This window comes from Cupressus sempervirens, chromosome 10, assembly GCF_028749045.1.
Source record: "Cupressus sempervirens isolate cs-2001-9-10 chromosome 10, ASM2874904v1, whole genome shotgun sequence".
NCBI classification, from domain to species: Eukaryota; Viridiplantae; Streptophyta; class Pinopsida; order Cupressales; family Cupressaceae; genus Cupressus; species Cupressus sempervirens.
Genome location: NC_143127.1, coordinates 900,527,646 through 900,537,837, shown reverse-complemented (window position 1 = coordinate 900,537,837; position 10,192 = coordinate 900,527,646). Strand labels below are relative to the sequence as shown.

The 10,192-nt window shown below is 30.5% G+C and overlaps 1 pseudogene; it reads left to right on the top strand.

Moving 5' to 3' along the window:
• Positions 1-2,145: 2,145 nt before the first annotated feature.
• Positions 2,146-9,987, top strand: LOC149536910 (pentatricopeptide repeat-containing protein At2g13600-like; annotated as a pseudogene).
• Positions 9,988-10,192: the final 205 nt, after the last annotated feature.

Here is a 10,192-nt window from a genome sequence, read left to right as displayed (position 1 = left end):
CAATCCCCTTCAAAGTGCAAAAATACCCTTTATATTTTGTACTGTAAAAGTTAATATTCACTAATTGATTTAGAACACATCAATTGTAAATAATAATTACAACTGGACAATGAAAATATAATTTTATCATGTTTTATCTTTATTAACTAATATTTGAAAATTAATTAATAAATATAAATCTTATTTTATATTTACTAAGTAATTAATTTATCAAGTTGGAAACCACACTATTTTTTTAACCAAAATAATAAATTAAACATCTTGTTTGACATTACGTTGATGATCATTTCTTTACATAGTTAAATCTAGAAATCTTGTCAAGTGATTGTGAAAACTTCATAAATTTAAATCCAAGATAAATAATTTTCTAAAAGTACTATTTTTTAAAACAAATTTAATCTAAAGTAATATCTTCAACTTATCAAGAATAAGGTTATTTGTTGTGACAGGAGGAAATAATAAATATCTAATAAAAAATAAATAAATAAATAAATTTTTTAATAACTTATCAAAGGAGAGTAAACATATTGTGATTTTATCCCTATAAAAATTCTTAATATCTTAACAAGAAATAGTTCTAGGGTAGTTCAAGAGACTTTTCTCAATATAGAAAAATAGTTATTTGGTGAATTGTTCCCAAATACTATAAGAACACAATTTATAGATTATGTAACAATGACATTGGTCATTAGGAAGACTTTCAAGATGTGGATTCTAAATATAATTTTATCTCTCATGGACACCCTCATTCTCTACATTATAGGAATAGACCCTTGAGAAAGAAGAGCATGCATGTTAGTTCGCGAGGAGAAACCATTAAACTAGGTCACTTGGAATATTTGGAAGAAGTAATATGCACTAGGTATGGAACCTCTAAGATTCATTTGAATAGGTGTTAATTTTGAAAATTAAAATCTCATTTATATGCCTTTTTTCTCTCTTTTTACTATGTAATTGTTTTGGATCTTTTTTCTATGTAATAAACATACTTTGAACTAAAATTGATGTGACTAATAAGAACAATGGAGGAGATATATCACAATAATCACACCCAAGATATATTAAGCTTAAATTTATAGATGTAATTTATGTGTGTGTTTTCCAAGGGCTACAATTAAATAAGGAGAACTTACATGGCTTCTTGTCAAACAATCTCTACTCTACTCTTACTTAGGTTCACTTTTTACTACAATTTTAATGAGATTATAAATAGCATCATATAATATTGTTTCATTGGACATTATAACTCCTTCCATAACTAATCATAAAGTGGGAATAATAGGTATAAGTAATTGAATTTTATCTAGAAATTCTAGATACTTAATTTGTAACCTATGTAATTCATTCAAATTATCTTTTCATATTAGTTGATAAAGAAATTTTTTATTATTTGTTTTGTCTACATCTAAGACAAGAGGCTCTAAGGTTATATTAGTATAAATCTAAATGTGATGTGAACAATAATGAAAATGGTAATCATTATGGTCAAAGATGTGGCAATAATTTTCCTCAATGTGATTATATATATATTCTTCAAGGTAAAGTGCAAGACCATACAACTTTCACTCTAGTTACTATTTTTGGAAAAAAAAGAGAAGAGGTTATGGATGTTATGGTTAAGGACTTAAACATATTGAAGAATAGATAAGAGACTTATAATGATGAACACAAGGTTAGCCGTACTCTCATAAAAGAAGAAAAGTTTGAATAAGCATCTGAAAGAAAAGATTTATTAGATTCAATTATCGAATTCTAGATTTTATTGAATTCATTACTTTTATGTATTTCCTTATGATTAGAAAGATTTTCAAACATTTCAAATAAATTACTAGATATGTACTAGTTACTACATCCAAGTTTTTAACAATAGACTTTTTATTTGTTTAAAGAGTCTTTTATTTCACAATATAAATTTTGATAAAGTAATTATCAATGTTAAACATCATGAAATTTGATATTCTCCACTTACTTTATAAATATTTTTATTTACTAGTACAATTTTTAAATCAAATTTACTATTAATCCATTTAAAAAAAATAATACACTCCAAGGCGAAATGGCCATAGTATCACATTTAATAAATCAGAGACCGATTGCAAGAAGTTCCATTTCGTTGTGAAATGAATGACGTGACATACTCATACGATGTCGTTCGTAACCAATCTCAATCAAAATATGAGAGTACTATGTGCAGAAGGTCGCTTGAAGGATGCAGTCAACATTGTCTCTTACCACGAACATTCCTCCTGTACACGCTTCTACATACATCCATCTATTACAAAACTACATAGATAAGAAAGCCCTTTTAGAGGGTAAGAGAATAAGCACTCACATTAATGACAGTGGGCATGCATTTGCCACACACCCTCTTATACAAACTAAGCTTATTAACATGTTTGACAAGTGCGAAAGTGTTGCAGATGCTCGATATGTTTTTGACAAGATAAGCGAACCAGAGTTCTTCTCATGTAATATGATAATTGCGGCATACCGAAATCAAGGGTTTCCTCTACAAGCTTTAAAACTATTTCACCAAATGCAATGAACAACCGTCCAACCCAACCACTTCACCTTGTCTACTGTACTCCCTGTGTGTGCCAACACATTATCTCAAAAACATGGTTTTCATATCCATGGAAAGGTAATCAGATGTAGGTTTCAATCTGACGTTATCATGACAAATACCCTAATTGATATGTATTCAAAATGTGGAAGGATACAGAATGTGTGCCACTTGTTTGACATGTAGTGCCTGCCCCTGGTTCACATTTTGTTATCGTTGCTGAACTCTTTTAGAACTAGTTTTATGTTGTTAGTTAGCAGCCTTCTTTTGAGATTATCAGATATTATGCTATGGATTCAGTTTATTATGTGATGAGATTACTTAGACTCTACATTTCATGTATGTATGATGATAATTTTTAGTGTTCACAATTATTGATGATGATTATTACATTGCTTTCAATTATTAATGATGATTAGTAAGATGATTTATCATCATATGTGCTTTCTTATGGATACTTACCCCATACTTGCATGTGTATAGTGTGCGTGTTTGCCTTGCGTGTCTGATGTGGTTAAGGAAGGGAGTCATAGTCACCTGCTAGTCAGGATCTACATGATGCACCGCTTCCTACCATTGTCTATTTAGTTTAGTATATATTGTGTTTGTACATGCATGGTTTTTATGTAGGTTGCAGGTACTGGGTATCAACTTCTCTGAATTGCTAGGATGAGCGTACCCTATCACATTATCTCAATGATAAGAGAGGGGAGATAAATTCTTAAGTCCAAATCTCAACCCTTTGAGCCATTTTCCCTAATTGGAAAATTAGGACAAGTATCTGAGTTGAATACCCACCGAATGTGTCAGATGACATATTTTGTGATTTTTAACCCTTTAGATTTATTTTGTATGATTTGTTCTATGATGGGATTTTATATTTTATCTTGGAGGTCTATGGTGAATTTTTCATTAATTAAGTCTTAATAAATAGATTTAATTAATAAATTGTTTATTTGAGAAAATTAATAAAATATCATGATCTTTGATATTTTGATTGTAATTAATTAAATGCGAATTATTGGAGAAAAGGAATTAAATAAAAGAAAACTAGAAATTAAAATTAATAATAATTATAAAATAATAATAAAGTAATAAATAAAATAATAATAATAAAAGTTATAAAAATTAAAATGAAAGTTATAAAATTTAAATAGAGATTATTTAGAAAGTAAATTGGAGTTATAAGCTTGCATGGAAATTAACATGTGTCAACAACATGGAGGTTAGTGCATCAATTAAGCACAAGGTGTCTACAACTCTATGACTCATCAAAAAGGTTGAAAAAGATCCATGCTTAGCTGGTGACACCTTTCAGCGATTTCAAGAAGCAATCCAAAGGTTTCTTGAGAGCTCTTTATATTCAGGCATTCATAGAAGCTTAGGGAGGGGGTGGAAAGCAATTGGAGCATTGGAGGACTCAAGAACTCTGAAGAAAGGAGCTTGCTCTGTGGATTTTCTGAGGAAGAGCGAATTAGCATCAGAATCTGGGTAGATTCTTGTGATTTTTCTTATGCTATTTCCGCATCATACATTCTTGTCTTCCATATGTCTTCTGAGAAATTTCATATTTTTATTGTATGCATTTTCAATTTGGGCAATTAAATTTATTTGAGAATTTTATATGCATGGATTTAAAAAAAGAGAAAATGGGTTTGGGTTCGAATTAGAATCAAATTGAAATAGATTTGAAATTAAAATAGAAATTTTAAGTTGAAATTTTGAATAGTTAGATATAATCTTTCTATCAATTATATTTTTAGATGCGTATGAATAAACTTTTTTATGGTGAAATTTAGAGAACAATTATTTTAAGAGGAAATTCTTAATTCATCACAAACTACCCTGTCGCTGCCCCTTGGATAGACCCAAACTCATTCCTTCATAACTTTTTATCGGGATCGAACTTATTTGATCGCTCCAGTCAGAATTGGCGCAACTTGGCCCTCTCCAACATATTTAAATTTTAGCTCGATCCAACAGTTCATTAGGGAGATATGGCCGTCGTACTGGGACTGTTTTATTCAAGAACAAATATTTCTCTATTTCCCATAAGCAAGAGTTCTTTATGCTTAAACTTCACAAAAATAATATATAAAAGCATGAAACGAATTAAAGATATTATTGCAATCTTCCTTTATTAAAATCTTATTAATATGCATTAGTTTTATATGGTTTATTATCTAATCTAATTAAATCAAATTTAATTAAGATTAATTAATAGTAGAAGAAGTGTAATTAATTATTAGTCAATCTAAGTAAATGGATGAGAGAAAATTAAAAGAAAAAAGATTTTAATATAGTTTATATAGTGGACTTTTTATAATGTATATTGAATACTATTTAATATATATTAAACAATTTTAGAGTTGTTTAATGAAGATGATAATGTTAAGAATTTGGAGATTATTCATGTTAAAATCTACAATGAGTCTTATTGGTTTGTGATAGGGATCTCTTTCAAACAACGTTTATATAGACAAAATATTATTAAAACAATTAGAAAATGAAGTCTAATGGTTGATTTTAATATTGATTAAATAATTGTAAGATGATAATTTATATTATGTTGATTTAAATTTAGAGAAATTAATGATAATGAATTAAGATTTAATTGACATGAAGTCACTATTATAACATTGTTATAATTTGAATTATTATGGTATTATTAATACGTTATACATTATTAACTAAATTATTGATATACCTTAATGGTATTAAAAGTTAACTAATGAAGCTTATGTAAAGTTCTCTAGATCGATTAATAATAGTTTTGATGAGTTTATTATTTATTAATGTTTGTTGGGACTAACAAACTATTAATAAATAATAGTGTAAATAGTTTAAATAGTTATCAATTAATACGATCAGAGTTAATCTAGAGGAGATTAGTTAATTATTGAAGTACTGTAAAAGATATTAATCAAATTGAATTGGTTAATAATTTAGAGTATTAATTAATTGAATTATCATACATTTGAGATAATAATACTTGGTATTGGGGATTTATTATAACTTGTTATTATTAAAATAAAATGGAAATATTGTTGAAAGAATGACGAATGTGGTCATTCTAGATTTATTAATAAGATTTCCAATATAGCTTGTTATTAAATATTAACAAGTTATTATTATTGAACTATGAATATGAATATTTGCGTACTAAATTATAGATGACTTTTAACTTACAAAATTATAGTTAGTTATTAGTCAACTAATATTAATTGGAATGTTACCTTGGATATGTAATTATTAATTAAATTAATTAGAGTTAATTAGATTTGATTAATAATCAAGTTATGTAATAGTATTTTAATTGATATGCTAATATCGATTCCTCTAGCAAAGTTGTGAAGTATTGACATCGAAGTTGATAAGTCGTACTCTCATGACTTGAATAACGACCTTAGATGTTTTAATGGTGAGACTTAGTATTATTGAATTGGAAACTATTAGATGTTAATAGGTCATGGATGGTGTACCTATGTTAATTGTTTAATTTGATTGATCATTTTAATAAAGTTATAATTCTTTTTAGTTTGATAATTGGTTCTTTTATAAATGAATAATGATCCTTGATTTATGAAGGAGAGTTAATCAATTAGAATATGGATCTTAGTTAAATAAAGAAAGCAATTTAATTAAAGGTTAGTGATGATCAGTTTAATGAGTAAATAATTATCCTTAAGTTATTCTTAGAATAATGCTATCGGGGAACAAATGGGTTGACTTGTAGGTCAAATGATAACTTTATACACTTGAAGTATACTGCAAACAGAAAACTGGAAACCCCTACACATTATTCAACTATGTGAATTTAGTAAACCAAAACATGTGTTTGCATCATGTATTCTATATGCTTTTTGTTTTGGGTTTTGGGTTGACTAGTGTTGACCAGTCTTAGGATGTTACTAGAGGCTTGAGGGTTATGAGATATGATGGCATGTTGATCTTATTTGGTCTCGATCTTTATAAGCCCAACCATGGTAATGTGATTGTATGCTCTATGAAATGTTTGTATTTACTGATTGTTATTGTTCATCAGTCTTCATGTGTGAAGCTGAGAGGTATGTGTATGAGACACTTGAGCTAATCATTTTTGAGTCATCGATCAGTTATCCTTGGATTATTTTCTAGTCGCCATGATGGGACTGAAATATGAATTTATTTTTTGATGATGTCATGTTGTGACATGTTTGACTCAACCATTTTGGAGTCCTCGATCAGTATGATTTTGAGATATTCTTGGTTGCTTGTAGAGAACCAATGGATATGGTGATATATTTTGGTTATTGAGAACCAATTGATACTTATGATTATCAGTGATGCCTTCAGTTGCCAATAGAGAATTTTTGTGGTCATGATTTTCTATGGATGTTTTTCAGATGCTCATGGAGATTTGATGATTCTTATCTTGGAGATTTGATGATTCTTATTATGGACATTTGATGCTTTTATGCATATTTGATGATTTTATTATAGATTAACTTTTATGATTTTGAGATTTATGATTCCATGAGCTTAGGGTAGGTAATCTACTTGTAGTGTCGGGAAGTGGCTTGCAATGGGGGTCGGGGCCCTAAGTGGCTGCCAGAGTAACTCATTGTAAGTTTGGTTAATAAGTGATAACATTTACACACTAAATGGGGATTAAATGAACTTAAAAAGATAATTTTTTTGATGTTCTCACCCATGCCTTGAGTGCTTGTACATGCTAGGATGAGAGTAGTGAGAATGCATGGTTGCGACTGTGCATTCCATAGTATGCCTTGTCAGTATGAGAGGATACTAGTGGCTGCATGAGATCAGTATGGACCCATGGAGTTTAGCTAACTGCCAGGGTAAATTGTACGTGATAAATGCAATGACACTTTCCCGCTTGCAGAGTAGGTTTCCTACATGTCTTTGTGTGCCTTTGAGAATTAGATGTCGATTTTGTGTGATGGAACCTTTGAGTTAGTATACTTTTAGGATTCCTGGACTATTAGAGATTTATGCTTTATGAATTGATATCCTATTTGGGACTTGAGATTATCTCCTCAGCATGGTGGGAGTGGACCATTTAGGTTCCATGCGGTTGGGTGGTAGTGTATTTTCACTCTTATCATTTGAGATCCGTCCGAGACATTGTGGCTGGAGTATCCTTGGTTGGTATTTATTCTTCATTATGTTCTTGGAGCATTATGATAGATAATATACCTTATGATGGATGTATTTACTAGTATGTTTCTTATATTGATGATTTTCTTTACTGTGCATATGTTAGTTGATGATTTATTATGCTTTACTTTGCATGTTAGTAGGATGTTTTAGGAGTGACAATCCTACTATGTTAATACCGATGATCTCTTCGGTGCTTTGGAATGTTACGCACAAAGGGATGGCTAGGATCCATGATGGTCTAATGATGCTATTTATGGTTGGGAGGAACTGTGCACTTAGTTATTTATGTTTGTGATGTATGGTTATCTTTTGTGATGATGTATCATGTATGATATGTGGTTTCATTTATGTTATTGCATCATGGATTAATATTAGATGATGATGATATACTTTATTTACTTGGATGTTTATTCTTTTAAGCTTTTCATACCCTGTGATATGTACAGTGGATGATTGAGCTAAACTAAAATATAATTACAAAAGGACACTTGTATATTGTTTAAGTACATTGGATGTATCATTGTTATTTCATAAGGATGGGATGTTAGATTAATAGTTAATTTAGATGTGATACAATGTTAAGGGATCTTTAAAGAATGTAGCCTGTTATGTATATATGTTATGTTTATTTTCATTTGAATTGTTGCTATTGCTTCTGCAAATGTTATGAATGGTTTTATCTTTCATGTTTAAAAAAAAAAAAATTGTTTGGTAAACTTTGTGAAACTCTTTGGATCCCTTGGTGGGGCATTACATGAAAATATGTAGAATGTAGATGTGGTTTCATGGAATGCCATAATTGCAGGGTACACCAAACAGGGTTTTCTTGATGAGGCGTTTATGCTTTTCAATAAAATACCTCAGTCGAATACGATCTCGTGGACTTCAATCATTGTTGAAGATGCACAAAATGGGTTTGTTGAAAAAACCTTGGATGTTTTCAAAGAGATGCAGTTAGCAGGTGTGAAACCAAGCTCAGAAACATTTTCAAGCATCCTGCCTGCTTGTGCTAAAACCGATTTGTAGAACAGGGTATGGGAATCCATCAGAAAGAAATAGAAAGCAGATTGGCATTCAATATTGTGGTTTCCAATGCCTTGATAGACATGTACACAAAATGTGGAAGCATATGCAAGGAACGCCAATTTTTTGACAAGATGCTTCACCGAAATGTCATCTCATAGATAACAATGATTATAGGATATTCAAAAAATGGGCTTGCTGATAAAGCTTTGGAAATTTTTAACCAAATGCAAGTGTCAAGCATAAAACCAAACTCGTCAACCTATTCCAACATTCTAACATCTTGCACTAAAATGGGAGCTTTGGAATAGGGCACCGAGGTCCACTCAAAAATAATGGAGAGCGGACATTTATGGGATGTTATACTTGTGACTGCTCTCATGGACATGTACACAAAATGTAGAAACAAAGAAAAGGGACACAAATTGTTCAATATAGTGCATAACTCTGATGTGGTCTCATGGAATACATTGATTACAGGATATGCCAATATTGGAGCTCTTGATAAGGCTTTGAAGATTTTTAATGAAACACCTCATCAAAATGTTGTCTCATGGACTGCAATCATTGCTAGATTTTCTCAAAATGGGTTTGTTGAAAATAATTTGGAGCATTTTGAGTGAATTATTTTAGAAGGCATAGAACCAAGCTCTATAACCTTTGCTAGCATCCTCCCTGCATTAGCCAAAGTTGGCACTTTAGAATAGGGTATGGAAATCCATGAAAAAATCATTGATAGAGGACTTTTATCAGAAGTTTTCATTGCAAATGCCCTTATACACATGTATGAAAAATGTGGAATCATAAAGAAGACAAATAAATTGTTTGACAAAATGCCTCAGCAAACTATCATCTCATGGAATGAAATGATCACAAGATATGCAATGCATGGCTACAACAGTGATGCCCTTGAACTCTTTGCATTAATGAAGAACTCTGAAACAAACCCCAACCATGTGAGCTTTGTTTGTGTTTTATTTGCATGTAGTCATGTAGGTTTAGTGGATGAGTATTGTAAACACTTCAATAACATGAGCAATTAGTACTTCATTGTACCTACTCCTGATCATTATGTTTGTTTGGCTGACCTTCTTGGCTGTGCTCATTTTCTTGAAGAAATCCTAAACTTTATCATCAAAATGGAAATAAAACCTGATGTGGTTGTGTGGATGTGTTTTATTAGTGCTTGTTGATTACATGTCAATGTAGATGTAGGAGAATTTGTGGCTAGCCTATAATTCATAATTGTTGGGTCTAATTAATTAGTGAACTTGAGTCTATAGCTTGCTAGCCTATAATATGGTTCCATCTTGAAATGAAAGACCTTTCTAGGTAGGGACAATCCTTCTTAGCTATACTGAATCCTTTGAAGCCCATATAGCTTGATAGGAAGGGGCCTCCAAGACACACAAACATAACATGGGGCCTACCAGAATGGAAAAA